Source organism: Equus caballus, chromosome 9 (genome assembly GCF_041296265.1).
Source record: "Equus caballus isolate H_3958 breed thoroughbred chromosome 9, TB-T2T, whole genome shotgun sequence".
In the NCBI taxonomy this organism is placed as follows: Eukaryota; Metazoa; Chordata; class Mammalia; order Perissodactyla; family Equidae; genus Equus; species Equus caballus.
In genome coordinates this window covers 24,383,790-24,409,961 of record NC_091692.1, presented here as the reverse complement: position 1 = coordinate 24,409,961, position 26,172 = coordinate 24,383,790, and the positions used below count along the sequence as shown (strand labels likewise).

Here is a 26,172-nt window from a genome sequence, read left to right as displayed (position 1 = left end):
TCAAAAGATAATATTTAAACTGGAAAACTAAGCAGAAGGAAAAGTAAAGAAGCAAATATAACTGTAACCACTGTGATAAAATTCCAAATCTTTTAAAGACCAAAAGAAATTTTTTTAAAGAATAAATAAAATAGATCACAAAAGAGAAAAGAATACACTAAGTATAGGATTATACATGCTATAAGTATAAATAAAATAACATTACAGAATTAAGACATAATAGTTATATCAATTAATCTGTTAAAATAAACAGATTTCCAAATAGATTGTAAAGCAAAACTCAAGGCTATGTTACATATAAGGGACATGCCTAAAAAAGTAAAAATAAATAAAAATAAAAATAAAAAATAAAGAATTAAGAATTAAAAAAATAAAAAATTAAGAGATGAGAAAAAATATAACTGAAAATTGGAAACAATAATGACAGAACTTGACAGCATGAAATTCATATCAAAAAGCATAAACACTATAAAAATGATACTTCATAAAGCTAAATGCCAATATTACAATGAAGATCTAAAAGTTGTCCATCAAAATAACACAAAAACCTTCTTCATAAATCAGAAATGACAGACGAAAAAAAGAAGAAATGGACAGAAAGCCACAAAAAATAGATTTTACAAAAACCTCCCAAAAAAGAAAATTCTGGGATCAGACAGCTTCACCAAGTGAAAAATTCACCAGGTGAATTCTACCAAACATTTAAAGAAGAATTAGGAGCCAGGCCTAATGGTTAAGCTCTCACACTCTGCTTTGGCGACCCAGGGTTCACCAGTTTGGATCCTGTGCACAGACTTACACACCACTCATCAAGTCACATTGAGGTAGTGTCCCACATAAAAGAAGTAGAAGTACCTACAACTAGGATACACAGCTATGTACTGGGACTTTGGGGAGAAAAAAGAAAAGGAAGATTGGTGACAGATTTTAGCTCAGGGTCAGTCTTCCTTACCAAAAAAAAAAAAAAAAACAAAAAAACGTTAAAAAGAGAAAATTAATATGAATTCTTCTTAAACTCTTCCAAAAAGTAGAAGAGGAGAAAATACTTCCAAACTCATTTTACAAAGCCAGCATCAACCTGATATGCAAACCAGACAAGGACAAGAAAAGAAAATTACAGGCCAATATACCTGACGAACATATGTGCAAAAATCCTCAACAAAATAAAACAAACTAAATTCAACAGTACATTAAAAGAATCATACATCATGATCAAGTGGAATTTATTCAAGGGATGCAAGGATGGTTCAAAAACTGCAAATTAATCAAATGTGATACACCACATTACAAATTGAAGGATAAAAACCATACAATTATCCCAATAGATGTAGAAAAAGTATTTGACAAAATTCAACATCCTTTCATGATAAAATCTCTCAAAAAACTGGCTAGAGGGAAAGTACATCAACATAATACAGGCCATATATGACAAGTTCACACTAACATCATCTTCGATACTAAGAAAGAGAGAGCTTTCCCTCTAAGATCAGGAACAAGACAAGGATGCCCATTGTTGCCACATTCATTCAGTATAATACTGGATGTCCTAGCCAGAGCAGTTATGCAGGAAAAAGAAATAACAGGCATTCAAATTGGAAACAAACAAGTAAGACTGTCTCTATTTGCAAATGACATAATATTATATGTAGAAAATCTTAAAACTCCATGAAAAACTGTTAGAATTAATAAACAAACTCATTAAAATTGTAAGATAAAAATCAATATACAAATATCAGTTGCATTTCTATATACAAATAATGAAGTATTAGAAAGAGAAATTAAGAAAATAATTCCATTTATAACAGTATCAGAAACAATAAAATACTTAGAAGTAAATTTAACCAAAGAGATGAAAGATCTATACAATGAAAACTGTAAAAATTAATGACAGAAATTGAAGAAAACACAAATAAATGGAAAGATATTCCATGCTCATAGATTAGAAGAATTAATATTGTTAAAATGTCCATACTATCTGTGATATTGTGATTTATAAGAAATATACATTTGGTTATTCAGATGACAAAAATATATTTCTCATGTATATTTGGTTTTTGTCCACTTCTCCTGGCTCACAATTCCCCAAACCCTTGAATTTTCCTGAGCGGTAAGGGCAATGGGGCCATCTTTTGTTCTATTTGTTTTCTTATCCTCATTTCCTGAAAACACTTCAGAGCCATAAAGGTAAGATGAGTGTCTTATTATTCATAACAAGCCCCTTTCCACCGCAATTGGGTTTATATTAATGAGGTGACTTTTGAAAAGCACCTAAAGATAGATGCTGGTTGCCACTGAAGCCAACCATGTAATTAAAGGGTTGGAACTTTTGGTCCCAACCCCTGACCTCCAGGGAGGGGAGAGGAGCTGGAGATTGGATTCAATGGCCAATGATTTAATAAATCATGTCTGTGTAATGAAACTTCCACAAAAACCTAAAAGGATGGGGTTCAGAGAGATTTTGAGTTGGTGAACAAAGAGATTTGGGGAGAATGGCATGCTCAGAGAGAGAATGGAAGTTCCATGCCCTTTCCCCATACCTTGCCCTTTGAATCTCTTCCATCTGACTGTTCCTGAGTTATATCCTTTTATGATAAACTGGTAATCTGGTAAGTAAAATGTTTCTCTGAGTTCTATGAGCTGTTCTAGCAAATTAATTGAACCCAAGAAGGAGGTCATTGGAACCTGTAATCTTTAGCCTCTTGGTCAGAAGCACAGGTGATAACCTGGGCTTGTGATTGGCATCTTAAGTGGAGGGTGGTCTTGTGGGACTGAGCCCTTAACCTGTGGAATCTGATGTATCGCTGGATAGATAGCATCAGAACTGAGTTGAATTTAGGACACCCAGCAGGTATCAGAGAATTGCTTGGTAATGGGGGAAAAAAATCCTGCCACACACATTGTAATTTGGTAACCAGAACATTTACTACCCAAAGCATCTGACCGAGTCAGAGAAATCCCCATCAAAATTCCAATAACATCTTTCACAGAAATTTTTAAAAAACCATAAAATTCATATGGAACCCAAGAGACTCTCAATAGCCAAAGCAATTTTGAGAAAGAACAACAAAGCTGGAGACATTACACTTCCTGACTTCAAACTATATTATAAAGCTGTAGTAATCAAAACAGTATGGTATTGGCATAAACAGACACATAGATCAACAGAACAGAATAGAGAACTGAGAAATAAACACACATATATGGTCAATTATTTCATGACAAAGGAGCCAAGAAAATACAATGGAGAAATGGCGGTCTCTTCAATAAAAAGTTCTGGGAAAACTGAATATCCATATGCAAAAGAATGAAACTGGACCACTGTCTTATACTACGCACAAAAAAACAACCCAAAATGAATTAAAACTTGAATGTAAGACCTGAAACTGTAAAACTCCTAGAAGAAAATAGAGAGGGGTAAGCTCATTGGCATTAGTTTTGGCAATGATTTTTTGGATTACACACCAAAAACAAAAGACATAAAATCAAAAATAAACAAGTTGGATTGCATCAAATAATCTAAGACATCTAATCTAATCCAATACAATCTAATACATCAAACTAATAAACTTCTGTGAAGCAAAGAAACTATCAAAAAAAATGAAAAGGCAACCCATAGAATGAGAAAAGGATTTGTAAATCATATATCTGATAAGGGGTTAATATCCAAAATAGACAGGGAAATCTTACAACTCAATAGAAAACAACCACCTAATTAAAAAATGGGCAGAGACACCAAATAGACATTTTTCCAAAGAAGACATACAAATGGCCATCAGGTACGTGAAAAACTGCTCAACACCACTGATCATCAAGGAAATGCAAATCAAAATCACAGAGAGATATCACCTCACATGTTTTAGAATGGCCCTCAACAAAAAAACAAGAGATAAAAGTGCTGGCGAGGATGTGGAGAAAAGAGAACCCTTGTGCACTCCTGATGGATATGTAACTGGTATAGCTACTATGAAAAACAGTCTGAAGTTTCCTAAAAGAATTAAAAATAGAACTACTATATGATCCAGCAATTCCACTTACATCCAAAGGAAATAAAAACAGGATATTAATGAGATAACTGTGCTCTCATGTTCATTGCAGCATTATTCACAATAGCAAATATGGAAACAACCTGTGTCCAGCAATGAATGAATGGATAAAGAAGATTGGATACATATAGTGGAATATTATTCACCCATAAAAAAGAAGGAGATCCTGCCATTTGTGACAATATGGATGGACCTTCAGGGAATTATGCTAAATGAAACAAGTCAAACAGATAAACTTATATGTGGAATCTGAAAAAATATCCAAGCTCAGAGATACAGAGAACAGATTGGTAGTTATCGGAGACAGGGGTAAGGGATGGGGAAATGGGTGAGGATGGTCAAAAGTAAACAAACTTCTGGTTGTAAGATAAATAAGCTCTGGGGATATAGTGTACAGCATGGTGACTATAGTTAAAGATACTATATTGTATATTTGAAAGTTGCTAAGAGAGTAGACCTTAAAAGTTCTCACCACAAGAAAAAAAATGAATAACTATGTGAGGTAATGGATATTAACTAAATTTATTGTGGTAATCATTTCACAGTATATACCTATATCAAATCATTATGTCATACATCTTAAACTAATACAATGTTATATGCCAAGTATATCTCAATAAAGCTGGGAGTAAACAAAGAAAAGTGGATTTTAGCACACTAATTTCAGTCTAAGACAAGTCAAGTGAAGCAAGAAAAGATTATAGAAGACCTGAACAGTGTATCAATAAGATATTATACATACACACACACACACACATACATGCGTACACATATATCTCAAGCACATAGGAATATTCACAAAAATTGACCATATGTTATATCGTTAAAAAAACCAATATGTTCCATAAAATAAAATAGTAATACCTCCACCAAAAATATTCTTTAATCAGTTTGTCATTAAATTAAGAGTTACAGTAATAAAATCATAAAAGACCTTCCATCTAGAAATTTCTAAAAATTCTCTATTAACTAACTCTTGGATCATTGTGAAAAAAATAAATTTTAGAAATTGAATTTCTTCAGAAAACAATCAGAATTCCTTCAAAAACTGCATACGAGCTTCTATGGGATAGTTTCATTTCAGAAGAAAATTTTTAGCTTGAAATTATTCTATCATTAAAAAGAAAAGAATGAAAACGAATGGAAAAATTCTAAATAAAATATTAGCAACAAAATACATTATATTTATTCTAGGAATAATAACGATTCGATATTAGAAATTCGTTAAAATAATTCATGTTAATAGATACGGGGAGTGGGGCTGGCCAAGTGGTTAAGTTCATGTGCTCCACTTTGGCAACCCAGGGTTTCACTGGTTCAGATCCTGAGCACAGACATGGCACTGCTCACCAGGCCATGCTGAGACGGTGTCCCACATAGCACAACCAGAGGCACTCACAACTGGAGTACACAACTATGGACTGGGGGGCTTTGGGGAGAAGAAGAAGGAAAAAATAAAAAGAAGAAGAAGATTGGCAACAGATGTTAGCTCAGATGCCAATCTTTAAAAAGAAAAAGAAAAATAGATACAAGGAGAAAATCATTATCTTCATATATATAAAAAGAACTTTGATAAAATTCAACACTGATATAAAACACTGAGTAAAATAGAATTGATAAATATATACTTATTAAAATAAGTTTTCTACACCTCAGTCACCAAGTCAACATTTTCTTAATGGGAAAACCTTACAGGCATTCCCACTGAAACCAGGAACAAGATAAGGATGACCACTAATGCCGTAACTATTTACTATTTAACTGGCGGTATCAGCCAGTGCTATTATTAGACCTTTCTTAATTGACCCTTATTATTAATATAATTAACTATTATAAAAGTAGAAATAAAATCTCTATTGCAGAAGAAAAATGGTATACTTTGAAAACCCTAGGGAGTCCATGATAAGTCTAACTCAAATAATCAAGAATTCGTTAAGTTTGCAGGATAGGAAATTAACGTACAAAATGCAACAGTCTTCATGTACTTGAGTAAATAACCAGCTAGAGCCAGGGCCAGCAAACTTTTTCTGAAAAGGACTCTAGAGTAAATATTTTGCTTTCATGGGCTAAGAGATAAAACTGAGGATTTTTGTAGGTACTTATATAACAAGAGAAAATCAATTTCTGCAGAAATTTTATTGATGAAATTAAAAATATAGAAATTAGTAGATTTTTTGTAACACAAGTTGCACACAGATTGAACATGAGTTCTTTAATTAGAAAAATAGAATTCTTTTCCTGGAAGATAACTTCTCACTTAATTAGTGTTAGTGATCCCTATCATGAAAATCTATTGTAAATGCTCGCATATTTTCCAAAAATTATCTGCTGGTGAAGAATGTAATGAGTACCACACATTTTCAAAGCCTTGTAAGTTTTCCAACTAAATCTTTTACTGTTCCGTATATTTTTACCACGATCAGATATAACACATCTTCACGGATTCCACTTCAGGTTGTACCTAATTAGAATTTCTCAAATACTTGAGCTATTTGACAATGTTCTTGAAAATATTTTCCCTGTAGTTGTTCCCTGCAGACTATTCATAGAGGCTAATTCTCCAGTCGCTCCAAACTCAACATTCACTCCTCAAGAAAAGCACGACAATTGAGGTTTATCAGTAACATCTTTGGACTCAACGAGAGTCAAGAAAAACTATTGAAAAAATTTTGCCTTATTTCTTTTACTTGACATTTGGAAATAATTGTAAATTCACAGCAAGTTGCAGAGATAGTAAAATGAGGTCCCATGTACTTTCCACCCAATTTCCCCCAATAGTTATATCTTGCATAGGTTGTAGAACATAGTAATACCAAGAAAGTGATATTGGTACAATATGTATGTATAATTTTTTGTCATCTTATTACATGGATAAATTCATGAAACCACTACCAGACAGTCAAGATACACAGCTATTGCATCACCAGAAATACCTCCCACGTGCTATCCCTTAAAAGTTACACCACCACCACAACTATCTCCAACCCCTTTAATGTCTTTTCCATTAATCTCCTTTTCTAATTTAAAATTGCTATGTAAATATAGCATGTGACCTGTTGAGATTGTTTCCTTTTTCAAACTGCATAATGCCCCTGAGATATATCCACGCTGGTCAGTATATCAATAGTTTGTTCGTGTTTATTGTTGAAGATTCATATGGCCATATCACACTTTGGTTGTACAACTATTGAGAGGTATTTTGGCTGTTTCTGGGTTTTGGCTATTACAAGTAAAGGTACAGTGAAAAATTGTGTCTAGATTTTTGTGTGAATTTAAATTTTCATTTCTCTGTGCTAAAGGCTCAGGAATTCATTTGCTGACTCATACAGTAAGTGTATGTTTAGTTTTTTAAGAAACTGCCAAAATATTTTGAGAGTGGGTGCATACAATTTTGCATATTCCACCAGCAATGTTTGAGAGATTGAGTTCCTCTCCATCCTTACTAGCATTTGGTATTGTCACTACTTTAATAGTAGCTGTTCAAAAGGTGTGCAATGATTTCTCATTGTGGTCTTCATCTGCATTTCCCTGATGACTAGGGATGAACACCTTTTCATGTGCTCATTTGCCATCTGTGTATCCTCTTTGGTGAAATGTCTCTTCATATTCTTTTCCCATGTTCCAATTGGATCATTTGCCTTGTACTGTTGAGTTTTGAACCCTTTTTTGGAGACGTTGTGTTCAAATATTTTCTTCTAGTCTGTAACTTGTTTTTTCATCATCTTTATAGACTCTTTCATAGAGCAAAAGGTTTTAATTTTGATGACATTTATCAATTTTATTCTTTTATAGATTATGCTTTCAGTGTCATGTGTAAAGAGTCTTCACCGAGCCCTAAGTCCCAAAGATTTTCTCTTCTGTTAGCAACTAAAAGTTTTATAACGTTGTGTTTTACATTTAAATCTATGTTCTTTTTGACTTAATTTTTATGTAACGTGAGTTTTATGTCAAGATTCAATTTTTTTGTGATGAATATCTAATTGCTTAACACCATTTTTTGAAGACTGTTCATTCTCCATTGAATTGGTTTTACATCTTTGTCGAAAAACCATTGGCCACACTTGTGGAACTATTTCTGGGTTTTTACTCTGTTCGATTAATATGTGTGAATATGAATTCAACTTCACGAGTACTTATTAGGCTGCTAAAATTTTTTATTTCTTATTGGATGAGTTGTACTACTTTATACTTTTCAAGGAATTAGTCCATTTCATCTAACTTGTCAAATTTATGTGTGAGGAGTTGCTCAGAGTATTTTCTTACTATTCTTTTGATGTATGCAAAGTGTAGTGTGATCCTCTGTTTCAACTTGATAACAGTATTCTATCTTGTCTCTTTTTTTGTCAATCTTTCTGGAGTTTTGTCAATTTTATTGATCTTTCAAATAAAAGCTGTTGTTTCATTGACTTTTTCTATCATGCGCCTGTTTTCAATTTCATTGATTTCTACTCTTTTTTTACCCCCTTGACTATGGGTTTATTTTGATTTTCATTTTGAAGTGGGAGCTCAGATTAGCGATTTGAGACTTTTCCTCTTTTCTATGTAAGCATTTAGTGCTATAAATTTCCATCTCAGCACTGCTTTAGCAGTGTCCCACAATTTTGGATTAGTCTGCTTTCATTTTCACTAAGTTCAATGTGTTTGTTATTTCTCTCAAGACTTCTCCCTTGACCAATAGATTATTTGGAAGTGTGCTGTTCTAGTTTTCAAGAGTTTGGAGATTTTCCTGATTTCTTTCTGTTCTTGATTTCTAGTTATATTCTATTGTGGTTAGAGAACACGTTCTCGGTGATTTCAATTCTTTCACATTTCTTGAGGTTTGCTTTATGGCTCAGGTTAATATTTGTTAATAATGTATATGTTCCTTGGATACATGAAAATGTTATATATTCTGCTGTTATTCAGTAAAGTGCTTTATAAATATTGATTAGACCCTGTTGGTTGATATTCTTGTTGAGTTCTTCCATCCTTGATGACTTTCTCTCTAGCTCTTTCATCAATTGTTGAGATGGGGTACTGAAGTCTCCAACTATAATTGTGGATTTGTCTTTCTCCTTCCAGTTCTATCAGTTTTTGCTTCACATGTTTTGTAGCTCGACTTTTTGGTGTGTGAAGATTAAGGATTCCTGTGCCTTCTGGGTGGCTTGGCTGTCTCTGGTAATTTTCTTTGCCCTAAAATCCACTTACTCTGCTATGAATATAGCCACTCCTGCTTTCCTTTGATTAGTGTTTGCATGGTATTTCTCATTTCATCCTTTCACTTTCAACCTACCCATATCCTTATATTTGAAGAGGGTTTCCAGTAGACAGTGTATATTTAGGTCATGTTTTCTTTGTGTTTTTGCATTTTAAATCTGCTCTGCAAATCTCAGTCTTTTAAGATGTATTCAGGTGTATTCAGATTATTTACATTTTATGTAATTGGTGATATGTTGGGACTTAATTATTCCATTTTATTTTTGTTGTCTTTTCTCTCTGTTATTCATTTTTTCTTCTTTTCTCTAACTTCTCATCAGTTACCTGAACTTTTTTAGAATTCCATTTTATCTATACTGTTTTTAAGTGAAGCCATTTCCATAATTATTAATAGTAATCACTCAAGATACTATATTGCATATGCATAACACCACAATCTACTAGTGTTGATATTTTATCAATTTGAGGAAAGTATAGAAAACTTACCTCCCTTTATGTCCATTTATCCTTCCACATGTATGATGTAACTGTTTCTAATTTTTCTTCCATAAACAGAGGACACATTAGACAGTGTTACAATTTTTGCTTCAAACACTAAATACAATTATAAAAATTTAAGGAAAGTCTGTTATATTTACACATGTTTTGTTGATTCTCTTCTTTTATTCCCTCTTTGTGTTACAAGAGTCCTTCTTTTATCATTTCCTTTCTGTTTAAAGGACTTCTTTTAGTCATTCTTTTATAGCAAGTCTGCAGGCAACAAATTCTCTTAGTGTTCCTTTCAGTCTGAGAATGTCTTCATTTCCTCTTCATTCCTAAAGCCTGTTTTCTCTGGATATAGAATTCTGAGTTGACAGTTTTTCAACACTGGAAAAATGTCATGCTACTTCTTTCTGGCATCCATGGTTTCGATAAGAAATCTTCTATCATTCAAATTGTTTGCTATGTTTCTCTCTGGCTACCTTTAAGATTTTTTGTTTACTTCTAATTTTAAGAAGTTTAACTATGGTTTCTCCTCTTTGGGGTTCACTCAGCTTCTTGAATCTGTAAATTTATGTTTTCTGCCAAATTTGGAGACATTTCATCCATTATTTCTTTGAATCCTTTTTTAACTCTGTACTCTTTCTCCTCTCCTTCTGGGGTACTGATGACATGAATGTTAGATCTTTTGTCATAGTTCCACAGGTCTCTGCAGCTCTGTTCCCTTTTATTTTCAGTCTGTTTTCTCTCTCGTACAGATTGGGTCATGTTTATTGTTCTATCATCAAATACACTTATTCTTCTGTTGAGACTATCCACTGAGTTTACTTTTTGGCTACTGTATTTTTCAGTTCTAAAATTTCCATTGGTTTTCCTTTATATCTTCTATTTCTTTGCTGAGAATATCTATTTTTTTATTTGTTTTAAATGTGTTCATAATTGCTTGTTGAAGCATTTTAATGAAAGTTCCCTTAAAATCCTTGTTACATAATTCTAACATCTTTGTCATGTTAGTGTTGGCATCAGTATATGCTATGCTGACTCTTGGTCTTACGTAAATCTTGTCTTTTAGTAGGCTCCCTCTGACACAACTGCAATGGGGGAAGGGGAATAACAATATCTTGTTATTGCCAGGTAGAGATAGATGCCCAGAATCTCCACTAGGCCTGTGTTGGCAATTGCAAGGGTGGGGCTCCATGTTGCTTCTAGATAGAAACGGAAGTTCAGCTCCCTAAATGATGTCCACTGACACTGTGAGGAGGGTTGGCCTCATTATCTCTGAGTGGTAGTGAAAGACCTGCCTCTCCACTAGGCCTTCTGTGATACAACTCTACGGGTGTGAGTGAATCCCAGGCTCCGTGTCATCTCCACTAACATCATGGTTCCTCATCACTATCCAGCAGGGCTGAAGATTCTGTTTCTCCACTCAGCCTCTGACACAACCATGGCAGGGGGTTTGGGGTGTCTTGTTACATATCCAGATTCTCCACTCCAGCTTTGGCGGTGGGGTGAAGCCTGGCCACAGCTTTTTTTGTGGTGTTTGGCTGGAGTAGAATAGTTATTGTCTAAAAGCTTTCTATCTTTCTAGGTAGCCCCTTTCAAGATCCTTTGGGTAGAGAGAGCGGGCTTTTCTTTGGGAATTTTTGTCAGTTCCCATCGGTGCTATTGGGTTGCAGGATTCTTCAGTTCCCAGTATGGAATAGATGAGCCAGAAAAAAAAGTCAAGGAACTCACTACTATGTCATTCCCTAGTTGCTAAGCTCCCTACTCAGCCTCTGTTCTTCTCTCCAATCTTGAGAGTCTTATGTTTTTTAATATATTATATCCAGGGGTTTTAGCTGTACTTAGTGCAAGGAATACGGAAAGTATGTTTACTCCATCTGTTGTTCTCAACATCCTTAACTCTTCAAGCAACTGTTCTAACTAAAAGGCTAATAGTCTTAATCAAGTTTGTTTTCTCTGGACACATTTCTTCATCTGCTGCAATCAAACACAATTAAATTAACTCAACATTGGTAAATGGTTTTCCTCGCTTGGTTTACAAATGAGCTGCTCAGAAATTTACTTTGGTTTCAGCCTTATTTCGATATTTTTACTTTTTTATTGAAGAAATTTTGCTTTGATGAGATATTCCATTTTTAAATTTCTTATTTTTCTGAACCTTGCTTTTCTGTGAGTGGGATTATTGTAATGAGTTTACTCTAATAATGTTGATGTATACAATATTATTTTAGCATGGCTACAGTGTGTCTGTATAATAAACACAATGCTTTGCCATCTAACTTGGTAACAAAATAATTCACCCTTCACTCGTCCTAAAAGTACAACTTTCAAAACCGACTTTTCTCTTCTTTTCTTGGTAGGTAGGCACTGGTAATAAAAATAAATAAATAATTAACTGTTATGGCATAGGAATAGGCCTGGCATTCCGAATGCTGTTGAGTCATAACTGTATTGCAGTCATTTGTAGTACACCAAGCAGCATGGAAAGCAATGACAGTGTGACATACAATCTTTGTCCAAATACTCAGTGCTGTTGTTACAGTGTGAAAGCAGCCAGAGATAGTGTAAGCAAAGAGCATGGCTGTGTTCCAATAAAACTTTATTTACAGAGGCTGAAATCCAGGACCAGAGAGAAAGAAATTAACACAACAGCCTACACGCTGTATGGTTCCATGTATATGAAATTCATGAACAGGCAAATGTAATCTATAGGGATAAAAATAGTGGTTTCCTCTAGGGGACGTAGAGGAAAGAGGATTGGCTAGAAAGGGGCATGAAGGAACTTTTTTGGGTTACAGAAATGTTCAGTATTTTGATTGGGATGTTAGTTACATGGACGTATACATTTATCAGAACATTAAACTCTACACTTAAATCTGTGCATTTGACTATATGTAATTTCACTTCAATAAAACATTAAAAATACAATGATAAAGCATATTATTAACACAAATGGGACAACATAAGAAGGCGGTATATTAAATAACGTGTTGTATCAGTGTTAGATTTCTTGAGTTTGACAGTTGTATTGTGGTCATACAGGAGGATATTCTTGTTCTTAGATGATACATCTGAAAAATTTCAGAGTGTTGTGTAGTCATGCCAACAACTACTTCTCAAATAGTTCAGCCAAAAAAAAGACATTCTACTGTGTGTGTGCGTGTGTGTGTGTGTGCGCGCGAACACACCTATATGAAAAGATAGAGACAGAATGAGAAACAGAAAGAAAAAGCAATCTTTCAAAAAGTTAGTAAGTGATGAATCTTGGCAAAGTTAATGGGGGTTTATTCTATTATTCTTGCAACTTTTCAATAGGTTGGAAAATTTTCAAATTAAATGTTGGCAAAATAGATGCCAAACAAAAATTCCTGGGTGGATATATATTTAAGGCAATAATGAATTGGGTAACTCTTGAAAACCAGTATTTGCTGATCCTGGTGAGCGATGTGCAATAAACTCTTGAGAATGGAATTAACTTATCTATGGCTTTGTCATAGTAAGAAACTTAAAGGTAGTAAGAAATTTACCACCAACCCTGGCCAAAATACGATCACCTATAAATGTAGTGGCTATATCAGTAGTGACCTGGATGTATTGTTCTTTCTTTGGACTGAAATTTTTAAAACACTAGAGCTTTATAATCAACAGAGAGATGTTTCAAAGTGTTATTTTCATTAAGTATAGCTTTGATAGTCTTAAAGAATTCCTATAACTAAATCTTAAAAAAAAATACCACAGCATCCGAAACCCAATTTGTGCCACATCTCAATCCAATAATGGCATTTTTTTCTTACTTTGAATTTTAGTAGCAACTTTGGGGAGATCAAATTCTCAACAAGCAAATATACCTCACATGTTTTAATTTCCAAGAATTGATCACTTTATTTATACAGTTCACTATGTAATTAATCATGTAAATATACTTCTTTATTGTTACATTAAACTGTCATTTATCTCTTGGACCATGACAACATTTTCATTTTGTGCTGCTCCTCTCTATCTATAGTATACTCCTTAAGATTATGGACCAGGCTTCACGTATTTTTGTATCTCCTACTGATTTCCATATGCAGGCCTTTAAAAAAATACTTATCGATTGATCAAAAATTATAACTGCACCTTTATGACTTTGTGGAATATTTGTCAGAGCAGTGTCAGACAACTTCTCCATTTTTATAGGGCTGTCACGCTACATTCTATAACTGATTGTTGTTAAAATATTTCATTGTCCAGATATAAGGCTGAAAAGAGAAACCTGAGAATTTTTATGTTATACTTATTTTTGTTTAAAGAATCATACTCCAGAAGAGGAAGATATAGGAATTATACCAATTAGGAAAGAAGAGATCCCAAGATAGGATAATACAGTCACGTGTCACTTAACTATGGGGATACGTTCTGAGAAATGCATCCTCAGGCAATTTCGTTGTGTGAACATCATAGAGTGCACTTACACGAACCTAGGTGGTATAGCCTACTACATACCTAGGCTATATGGTAGTAATCTTATGGGACCACCATTATATGTGCAGTCCATCGTTTACTGAAACATTTCTGTGTGGCACATGGTTGTATATATCATATTTTCTTTAAAACCAAAACAAAATAGTTAATGAAAGAAATTCCTACAGTAAAACTTTACCATATATTATAATGAAAGTCTACTCTTTCTGTTTGAGATAAAAATAAAAGCAACTAAAAATAAATTATTGCTAGAGTAGGGAACAAAATAGTATGTCAACCTTAGAGAAACATACCCTGCAAGGGAGGAAGCACTTTGCAGACCACCTCGTGAGGCCACACCAAAATGATCGGACCTTTAGAGAAGACTCTTATTCCATCGTCAGATGTTCAGCCTTATGCCAATGCCTGTTCTGTGCCATTGGCTAGAGCTCAGCGGCTGGTTTGACAAGCTGGGGATGATTACATTCATTAGCCTAGGGGACATAACCATCATGGGTGAAAAGTGCCTTGAAAATAGAAAGCTCAGAATCCATTACACCAATTAAAGAAAACAATCATTCATTTATCAAATTTTTTTAAAATTCAGCTATCATCCTCCATTTCCCTCTCTTTTCCCAACATTATTCGATCAAACTAAGGTTTGAAAATATATTAAAATACCATGTTGGAAATTATACATGCAGCTGAAATATTTCATCAGTAGTACATAACTTCTTAATATAGAGTGTTCAGCAATACTGTCTTGGAGAACACAAGTTAAAAAAGAACCCCAGGACTACACATGTGCTTGGACTTACAGTCCGGGAAATAACCAGCTGGTAGTGTGTAGTCATATTGCTGCCTGTTTCCTCTAGGTTAGACCGTCACCGATGCTCTACTGACTTCTGACCTAATGCCCGTCACTGAGATTTCAAGGCCTCCCTCTGCATCAAGCTAATCACTTACCACCCTTTATTCCCAACAGGCCTCAATAAAAGGCTCTTCCTGACACTAAGTCATCACTTCTGAGCCAGGATCATGGGGTATTTGGTGCCCAGTAAAGATTTCTTTAGAGTGATGTCCCAGGGCCTCACAGCAGGAAGAAGAGAGGACATTTGCCTTAGGCCGATCAAAGTTGGGTTTGAAGACGCTTTACCAGCAGAGAGAAAAAGTGTGCAGGATGAGACCCAAAGTTTGTCACATTGATCCAGAACACTCAGATATCAAGCTTGGGACCTCAAGAAGTGAGTGAACTCTTGGGCTGCCTGTAGATGCTAAATCACTTCAGAGCAGAGGTAACACCTTGTACACCGGTGTAGCCCTACTATGAGACTGGTACTTTGTTGTGACTCAATGTTTCCATGGAGGCCAACATCATAAGACAGACTGTCTGACATGAACTGTCTGACATAAAATATCTCCATACATAAACCTGCACTCTCCTAACAACCTAGCAATTCTCCTGCATGTGTCAGATTGAAGGGAAGTAGTACTTTAGTGAGAGGCCAGTGCTCTCCCTACCCTCACTGGCTCCCACCCAGGCTGAGGAGAACTGAGTAAGACCGCTGCCTTGTGTAGTGGGGAGGAGAGAAGCTGGATACTTCCTGAGTGGGAGCCACTTGGACTTCAAACAGAATGCACATCACCCAAAGAGGTGACAGGAATCAGTGTCTGGATGGCACAGATTTGGTGGTGAGAATGGAGTCTTGAGTCAGACTATACGCAGGCTCTACTCCTTGGTGGTTAGGACTTTGGGCAAGTTTCTTAATCTCTTGGAGCCTCAAGTTTCTTGTTTGTAAAATGGGGATTTGGTTCCGTTAGGATGCTCCCTGAAGCACTCATCACAGTTTATGTGAAAGTTAAACAACATCTACAGAAAGTACTTAGTACGGTGCCCAGCATGTGGTAGATGCTCTAGAAATGCTAGCAGTGATTAATAAAGTATTATGATTAAAGAGACTAGAGTCGGGGACAACTAAAGTCATAACCAAGAAGGTAACAACAGGTACCTCAGTGGAGGGGCGGGAAGGTCCAAGTAACAGGAAGGAGACAAAGCCAGTGCTTAGAAGATAAGACCAGATGACATGCCGGGTATAGGGTAGTCTACAAGGCTGGGCATTCCTCCTTCTAGTTTGATGGTTGGCATAAGATTCAGTGGCAGAGGAAGAATTTAATAAATGCAAAGCCCTAAACAAATTACCAATATCAAGCAATCTAAAGAAAAGATCATCACACTCAATAATCTGAAACCATACCACTGAATTGTCTGGCAGCATTCTTTCTCCATCACATGACAGGATCCATTTTCAGTCTGATGTAATGCAGCCAGCTCTAATACATGAATACGAGTCTTTTAAGAGAAGATAATTCAATAATGAAAAATAAGGTTGTTTTTTAAAATTGTCAGTAAGTAATTATTTCGCATAATAGGTGATAGATAAAATCCTTCTAGTCTAAGACACTAACATATTTAATTATTTTTTTAAAAAATCGAATTTGGTCTAAGCAGTAAAACTTACAGGATAATAAATTCTCACTTGAAGACCAATGATGAATACAAGCCATGGAATGAATATTGCATGTAAAAATTTTTCAATATCAGAATCTTACTAAACAAAACACCTAACCATGTAACTTTAATTTTACTGGTTTTTAGCCTTCCCCCACTCCTTGCCTAGCTGTGTTTCATAGTAATGTTGCTCTATAATATTATCTGTCAAATAATGACACATTTTCTATCTGTGGATTTTGAATTCTCAATTAGGAATTACCTATGTATTAATTTTGGATATTCCCTGTAGTTTGAAGTTAGTAGGTGGTTTTTTAATCTTTATATTATGATGAACTTCTAACTCTTGGTAACATCAGTGAAATTCAGTAATCCCATAGTCCTGGGATTATCTTATAGATATAATTATCTTTTAATTGGTTGACAGTTTTAGGCCTGGTTATTCAATATTAAAAGAAAATATACTGATTATTTAAAACTGGGTATATAACAGTGTATTTATACTGAGTGAATAAGAGAATTTGGTAAACATATGCTGAAGTCTCTTCACTTCTCCCTAAAATGTCAAGCTATCACTAAGGAATTTTTTCAGTAATCTAAAGAATATAGCTATCTATCATGTGAGTATGTTAAAGTTTTTTTTTTTTAATTGCTGAGGAGGGGTGGCCATGAGCTAACTTCCGTTGCCAATCTTCTTTTCTTTGCTTGAGGAAGATTGTCGATGAGCTAACACCTGTGCCAATCTTCCTCTATTTTATGTGGGATGCCCCTACAGCATGGCGTGATGAGCAGTGTGTAGGTCTGCACCTGGGATCTGAACTCACAAATCCTGGGCCACCAAAGTGGAGCACACAAACTTGACCACTATGCCACCAAGCTGGCCCCCAAGATTTTTAATTTTTATCCTTTACACATTTGCTGTGAATTTTGCTATATGGCTTGTGATTTAGACATGGATTGCATTTTCACTGACACCGTACTTAATTAGTACTTCATACACAAATAAGTTGAAATCACTTATTCTGAGAGTAATTGATAGCACATCGCTTGGTGATAGCGGTAAGAAAAAGTGGATAAGAAAGCAACTCAGGTCTAAAAAGTACGGATGATCGCTAGTGAAATGAGCCCTCAAATGGGGCATGTAGGGGATTAGAATAGAGTTGACAAAAAAAGCAGAATAAGGATCTAGTCATGGCCCAGGGAGAATGCTTGTGAAATTTTGATAATTAAGGAGGTTTTCCATGCATTTGCAAAATTAACACCATGAGGAATAATGAATCGTTCCTTATGGTGTTTCATAAATAATATTAGTTCCCCATTAAAACTATAAAGCTAATTGTTATTATCCTAGCACATTGATGTGGATGAAATCTTTCCAGAATAATATTTTAAACCTAAATTATATACTGCTTCATTATTTACAAATTTACCAATTATATCTATTGTGTTTCATTAGTCTATTTTATGACTTTGGGTAGAGAAGTCGTAGATTGCTGACTCAGCTCCACAGTGAAGAGAATAGAAGAGTTCAGGGCCCAATAATCATTCTTTTCTATCCAAATGAAATTAGAATAGAATTCAGATGCCATACTTTAGGTGTCTAACACTTACCTCCATAATGTCAATCAACATGAATCCCGGGTCTTACAATATCATTAACACGGTCTGATGGACCTCAGGAGAAGACTAAAAGCAAAGAAGAGAAACTTACTTTTGCTTGCCACATTTACTTTCTTCTTGTATAAGGACAACAGCTTTGTGCTCAGGGATGGATTATATCTTACTAGTCTGGGAGTTAAATAAATGTTTTCAGGCTACTAAGATATCACTTGAAATAATTCAGTTCAAGCTCACAAATGAGGCAAAATGATCGTAGCTCCCTGGTTGCAGAACTCAATAATAGTAAATAATGTTTAGTGAGTGCCTAGTACATGGTAGAGCAAAACTATCAGATAGAAATACATATGCAAGACACATACACAATTTTAAATTTTCTAGTACCCACCTTAATAAAAAGTAAACAGAGAAAAAAAATTTTAAATAAACCTAATATATCCAAAATACTATTATTTCCATATGTAATCAACATTAAAAACTATTATGAGATATTTTATTTTTTGTGCTGAGCTTTTGAAATCCCTTGTGCATTTACGTTTACAGCTCATCTCTATTGGGACTAGCCTCATCTCGGATGCTCAGTTCCTGGGCCTACTGTAGTGGACAGCTTAGTGCTAGACACTTGGCTAATAAGCCCTTTACAACCACTCTAAGAGTAGGGCCTCGCTAGTACCCTGAATTAGGACATAGAGACTGACAAATTGTTCAAGGTCCCACAGCTCATAAGTCACAGCACCGCGATATGACCCCAGAGGGTTCGACTCAAAATCTTCACTAGTTTATCACCAAAGTACATGAGTGGGTGCTAGTGTGTCAGGAAAAGGAGTAAATATATAGAATCAGAGACAAGAGAAATCCAGGAACCAGTTACGTGAATTGCTCAAAGAGGTGTAACTGGTTATGATCTTTGAGAAGGCCTTCAGCCTTGTAAAAGATTGCAGACTCCTTCAGGGAGAAGGGATGAAGTGGGTTCAGTTCTAACGCCGCCAGTTCAACTTAAAATAAACCAGCTAAATTCACCCACTGGAATCCTAGAAATTGTCCTGGATCCTACATGGCAATTGTTGCTAATCACCCTGACGTTTCTGGGAAGCAGAGAGCACAGCAGGAAAAGCATTGGTTTGAGGCTCAGCAGCTTTGAAATCACATCCCAGCTCTCTCACTTCCTGGCTGTGCAACCTGAAGCAAGTTTCATATCTTTTCTGAGCCTCGGTATTTTCAGGTCTAAAAAAGAGCTTTCAAAATACACATTTCAGAGGACGGAAGTGTGGTTTAAATTATGTGCAGACTCTAATATCATTTCTAGCATATGGTAGACATTCAGTAGTGTCATATCATATTATCATTCTTTGGGAAAATTAGTGCTTGAGGCTGACAAATTTGGTTTATAATTTACACTGTATCTCAGATAGCAAGTGAGAGAGCTGGATTTGAACTCAGGCATTCTGCCTCCGGAGTCCATAAGCTACAGCCATATGCTCTCCTGTCTCTTCAGCTATATATTCATATGTATACATATATGCATATGTATTTGTATATGTGTGCATATAAACACATATGGGATTTTTATTTTTATTTAAATATCTGTGAGGGAATCAGAGAATTACAAAAAAATGGTGATTTAAATTCACCCTTCGTTCTTGTCCCTTTCACGAAGGCTTTAAAAGCTTTACGATTCAGATTTATTTCAATCTGCTCTCTACCCAATAAACTAGAGAAATGAGCAATATACTTAAAGCTTCTTTGGTAGTAACATTAATTCATACTTACTGTAGAAAAATATTATGCAGAATTGTGAAGAGTAAAAAGTAAAAGTTCTCACTTCCGGTTTCTGGAAATAGCTGGGAAGTCATCACTCTCATTCTTAGAAGAAAAAGCTGGACAAACTGAAAATCAGTCACTTCCATAATTGCCCAAAAACTGTAAACCACCAAGATGTTTTTCTGTGGGGAAATAGACAAACAAGCTGTGGGCCTTCCATACCATGGAATATTATTCAACAATAAAAAAGAGCATGAACTATCAAGCAAGGAAAAAACATGGGTAAATCTTAAATACAAATTGCTAAGTGAAAGAAGCCACTAAGAAAAGGCCACACACCGTATGACATTCTGGGAAAGGCAAAGCTATAGAAATGGCAAGTAGATCAATAGATGCCGAAAGTTCAGTGTGGTGGTTATTAAGTCAAGCACAGGGGAATTTTTTTTTAAGGTGGAAACTATTCGTACAATGCAGTAATAGTGGATACAGGATACTTTGAATTTTTCAAAACTCATAGAACTTTACAGCACAAATAGTAAACCTCAGCGTACACAAGTTTTTAAAAAATCATTTAGTAGGAGTTTGGGGACCCCATGAAGGAATGCAGAATATGACAAAATAATCTAATTGTATTACTAAAATATGAAAAGTCTCCCTAAAGGTGGTGTGGAAGAAAATACTGACCTAAGCAACTTTCCAAATGAGTCGAGTCTGTAAGACTAAAAGCAAAAGAAACTCTATGTAAGACTCATACTCTAATTGATAGGGGTTTTTTTTTTTCTCCATGGGGGTACAGTTTATTGATTCTGAAACAGCTATACATGTATACTAAAGTGAACAATTAAGAGAATGGATGAGGGATAGTGGGAGCCCAAGACCTCACTGTTGCAGTGGGAGTTTACAGATGGCACAGAGAGACCAGAATGTGGTAATGGAGTAGAGTAGGAGACATCAGTACAAACTCATGTTTAGCATAATACAGAGAAATGGTTACTTGTTTACAGATATGAGTATATACGTGGGTTAGTATACACATATATTTCCTTGCTCTCTTATCTGAGAAGACCTGGAAACAACTTCCCAGTAACAACGAGCACACTTTGCACCCAGTTCTTGATTTCTAATACCATTCTCCAATAAAAGAAACCAGGGCTCTTTGGAGAAATGGCTGGTTCTAGAACTAAAGGAGAAAATATACAAGATGATCCAGGAGCATCTTATAGTGTCAGAAAGTCTTCAAAATGTGCACGCGTGCACACACATACACACATGTGTGCAGGTACACACATCCTGATGTCAAAAGGACACACGATTCAACTAAAAGAGTTCCCAATGGCCAAAGTTGGAAAGATTTGTGCAACTAAATAAAGTAGTATTGGATTATAACTAAAGTATAAAACAAATATCCATGAGTCCATACTGATATAAATAAACAACAGAGTAAGTAAATGGGGAGAATGGACAAATCTCCCGTGCAGAAGAATTCCTAATAATTTATGTAGATACTCCCTCTGCAAGGAGGGGGAAAAAAACTTCCCATTTCTTAAGTATGGGCTGTTAATAGAGACTTCCTTCCAAAAAGTACAGTATCAAAAGTGGGGGGGTGGATAATTACTATACAGTTGAAAAACCTAACAAACCCTACCTCAGCCAGATGATCAAGGTCAACGTCAGCACTGATCAGTCATGTTGATAGTATGTACCCTGGATATGGTGTGATAAGAATGACACTTCACCTCTGTGATCTTCCTCCCCAAAACTGATAACCCCAATCTGAAAATGAGAAAAACATCAGATAAATCCCAATTGCTGGACATTCTATAAAATACCACGAGGACTCTACAAAATTGTCAAGGTCATCAAAAAGGAAAAATTCCTAAGTAATCGTCACAGTCATAAGGAGCCAAGGAGACATAACAACTAAATGTGATATGGTGTCCTGGATGGGGTCTTGGAATAGAAAAGGACATTGGGTAAAAATTAAGAAAATCTGAATAAACTATGGACTTCTGTTAATAAAAATGTATCAAGGTTGGTTCATTAATTGAGACAAATGTAGCGTACAAGGTAAGATGTTAATAATAGTGAAAACAGACAGTGGAATATCTGAGTACTTTGTGTCTTCACAATTTTTCTGTAAATATAAAAGTATTCTAAAATAAAAAGTTAAATTAAAAAAAAAGTTCCCACATATTCCAGGTAGCTACTGGTACCTTTCCTTCCACACATGTTGTCACGCAACATATCAAACATATTTAGTATATACACAATAAAACATTATCTTTGAAACAGAGTTATGCCTTTAAAAATATATACTGGTGACAGAAATTATATGAACTATTTAATTATCTTCACTTGTATTCTTAATCCTGTTTCTCATTACAGAGATGATAAAACTAAGATCTAAAATCTGCATTTGCAAATTACCTTAACATATACAATCTTATTATATAACCCAGTGAAATGGGCACAACAGATATTCATATCATTCTTGAAGCTGCAAATAAGAAAACTGAGGCTGAGAAACAGATCCAGCAACTCGCTCCAGGTGATGAACTCACAACAGTGCTGGGACTGGGAACGACGTGGACTGGCTCCTAATCTGACACCTTAATCTCTATCCCACTTAGTTTGCCTCCTACCCTCCATTTGGAGTATTTAAAACAGCCAGACTATAATAAGCAAATAAAATATTCACCTACATGACAGCCGAAGATGCAGTATCTTATTGAAGGAATTTCATCAATAGAAAAATAACTATCCAGTATTCAAGGGTAAGAATGTATGACTAAATCCAGCCACTGGAAACTGACACAGCTATCTTTTTAGTCATGCATGCCTACAGTAGTTTTTCTCCATCGACAAGCCAGAAATCTAGACAAAATATTTTTTAAGAGCTCAAAGTTAAGGAATACTTACAAGGGCCAAAGTCATCAAATCTGGGGAGAATACGAAACTCAACTCTGAGGTTTCCATGGGCAGCTGCCACCTCTACTTTCGCTAGGATTGAGAACAATTCCAGGGAGCTGTGTACTTTGTGCCTTCGGGTGCATACTGTGTTTTTCTCATTGTTTTTGTCAAAAGATATAGAGACAGAGACTGGTCTTCATTTCAGAATCTTAAATTGTGCCAAATGACTTCAGCTGTGAATGGATACAATAAAGACAAGCAATAATAAATAAACTATTATAGTTCTGGGTGGCAGAAGTGGTTCCAGCTGTTGGTCTAATTCTGTCTACGTAGAAAACTGCTTTCAGCAAACTCATTCTAAATTGCGTGACTAGCTTGGATGATTGAGGTTTCGTTTGAGAGCTTACAAAACGTGGTTCGTAACAATTAGGTCAGAAGTGTGACAAAGTAAATGGGAAGATAGATAACTTCTTTAAAGAATTTACATTGAATTGAAGGGGAAAGGGTATTTATCAAAATTTAATAACTAAAACTGGAAATTCATAGGCACAAAATTTGATTCAGAGCAACTTATTTTTATTAAATATTTGTGAATTATGTATTATGAAATGGTTAATTCATTTACTATTTTTTCTATTTACAGAATAACCTCCACTCATAGGGACTGAAATATATCAACAACATTCATATAATCAATAATGTCTTAGATTTATGAAATCAACTTGATCCCTTCACATCAATCTGACTTTCATTAAATGTCCATGTCTTACATCACAACCTGGGAAAAAAATAGATGAGAATGTTGTCAAATCTAGAGAATCAGAGAATTGCAAAGATAAAGTCAGAAGATTTGAGAGCTCGAAGAGACATAAAAGGTGACGTAATCCATTCACTTTCTTTTACAGATGAAAAACCTGAGTAACGGAGTGGTGAATGAACCAAATTGCCCCACTTGATACAGGTAATTACACCAAAGCTGGTCCTAGTACACACGTTCCTTGCAATAACTAATCATGGTCCACGACTGCTACCGCTCGCTTCCTCTCTGTGAGTGTCTCTCCACAGAAGACTAGTTCCACCAGCTGAACATGACAATCAGGGTTTCTCAAAGTTTGGTTTGTAGACTAGCATCAGAATCAACTGGGTTTGTTCAAATGCAAACCCGTGGGCCCAATTCCAGACCTCCTGAATGAGAACCTGGGGGGGGGAGTGTAGGGTTAAAAAGCCACTAGGTGATTTTTTTGCATTCTGTTTGTGAATAATTGCATCAGATCAGTGTGTATACATTGTGTCTGATTATAACTCACCTGGAGGGTTTATCAAACATACAAAACTCCAAAAGTTCATAGAACCACATATGTGCACATATAAACACACACAAATGAATGCAGGTTTAAAAATGGTGAAAACTGAAGAGGGTCTGTGGCCTAGTTAACAGTAATGTACCAATGTCAATTCCTGGTTTTAGTGTTGTTTCACAGCTATGCTAGATGTCACTCTTGGGGGAAGCCAGATGTAGAGTACACGAAACTAATGTACAAATTCCCAGGCCCTCAGAAAGAGATTATGATTCAGCAAATGGAGAGTAAATACAGGAAGTGTGTCTGTGTGTGTGTGTGTGTGTGTGTGTGTGTGTGTGTGAACAAGAACTCCAGCGATTCTCATAGTGCATCAATCTTGGTTTCTCTCCCCAGAGTATATCTGCTCTCCTTTATCTCTTATGAGGATCTTTTAAAGTAAGTTTCCCCAATTTTACAATATGAAAACTTTGTTTGAAATTCTGCCTGAAATTTTAGAACTTACAGCTACAAAGGATTTGCACCCAAGATTTTGACTCTATAACTAGGGTAGACTTCAGATGCACCACATGTCTTGATGGATATGTGGAGAAAATGTTGGGGAAATATGCTGTAATCTGACTCAAGGGAGGTGAAAACCAACACAGTATCTTTTCAAACAAAATAATTTACATGAAAACCACACAAACAGTGTGTCTGTCTTCACCATCAGAATACTTTGAGATAAAAGAACATTTGTTCAGAATCCAAATAGGACAATTAAAACATCATAATGAACCCCACACAATTTATTATAGTACAGAGATATAATAGGAAGCTAATACTAATGCTTGATACTTTCTAGGCACATTTTTAAATTAGGTAATAAGACAATGAGATAATGGTGACAGTTTTTATCATAAATCATAAACTAAGGTCTATCTAGGGTAAACACAAATCCGTGAGAACAGCCCAGAACAAAATTAATAGAAAGGTTTTAAAAAATGGAGTTTCTATGGGTGGTTATCTACTCCTGTCATATTGTTTCTTCATCCCAAATCTAACTTTTTTTTTTTTTTGCAGGGAAAGATTCGCCCTGAGCTAACATCTGTTACTAATCTTTCTCTTTTATTTTTATTTTTTGTTCCTCCCCAAAGCCACCGTGCATGATTGTTTATTCTAGTTCTTCTATGTGAGCCACTGCCACAGCATGGCAACTGACAGATGGGTGATGTGGTTAGGCAACCGGGAAGCAAACCTGAGCCGCCAAAGCAGTAAGAGCACTGACCTTTAACCACTAGACCATCAGGCTGGCTCTCTCATTTTTGTTTTTTCTAAAGATTGGCACCTGAGCTAACAACTGTTGCCAATCTTGGTGGGATTTTTTTCTGCTTTTTCTCCCCAAATCCCCCAAGTACATAGTTGTATGTTTTAGTTGTGGGTCCTTCTAGTTGTGCTATGTGGATGCCACCTCAACTTAGCCTAATGAACAGTGCCATGTCTGCGCCCAGGATCCAAACCGTTGAAACCCTGGGTCGCCAAAGTGGAGCACGCAAACTTAACCACTTGGCCATGGGACTGGCCCATCTCATTTTTTTTAAAGTCTAAGTTATTTTCAATTGCAAATTCTTTTCACAAAGTACAGAGCATTTTGGATATACAGGTTATTAGGTGGTGATCTGAAAAAACAAAATACAACCACAAAGACCCATCAGTCTGCAGTGGGGTATGTCAAGCACAATCTAGTCTAAGTTAGCATTTTAAAATTCTATGGCCTATTGTTTCAAACTGCTGTTCAGTTCGTTGAGTGAGAGAGAGAATTCCCTGAGACCACCGCTGCTGCCGAAAGCAGTAGTCTCAGCAAGAGGGCTGCCGTCCTGCCTGCCCCCGGGACCAGCTGCGCAGCTGCTACGCAAGGGACAGGAGCCACAGC

The 26,172-nt window shown here is 35.6% G+C and overlaps 2 long non-coding RNA genes across 2 annotated transcripts in view; one reads left to right on the top strand and one right to left on the bottom strand.

Moving 5' to 3' along the window:
- The window catches only part of LOC138915388 (uncharacterized), a 70,174-nt gene that overhangs the window by 2,352 nt on the left and 41,650 nt on the right, over positions 1–26,172 (top strand). Inside the window, exon 2 of the long non-coding RNA XR_011421275.1 lies at positions 23,868–23,923. This is a non-coding gene — a long non-coding RNA (uncharacterized lncRNA). The remainder of the gene's footprint in view (positions 1–23,867; positions 23,924–26,172) is intronic.
- Positions 1–26,172, bottom strand: part of LOC111775081 (uncharacterized) — a 198,561-nt gene that overhangs the window by 161,534 nt on the left and 10,855 nt on the right. The window contains exons 2-7 of the long non-coding RNA XR_002810579.2: positions 22,972–23,195; positions 21,698–21,825; positions 20,062–20,234; positions 18,286–18,360; positions 16,421–16,515; positions 14,480–14,659 (exon numbers count right to left, since the gene is read on the bottom strand). This is a non-coding gene — a long non-coding RNA (uncharacterized lncRNA). The remainder of the gene's footprint in view (positions 1–14,479; positions 14,660–16,420; positions 16,516–18,285; positions 18,361–20,061; positions 20,235–21,697; positions 21,826–22,971; positions 23,196–26,172) is intronic.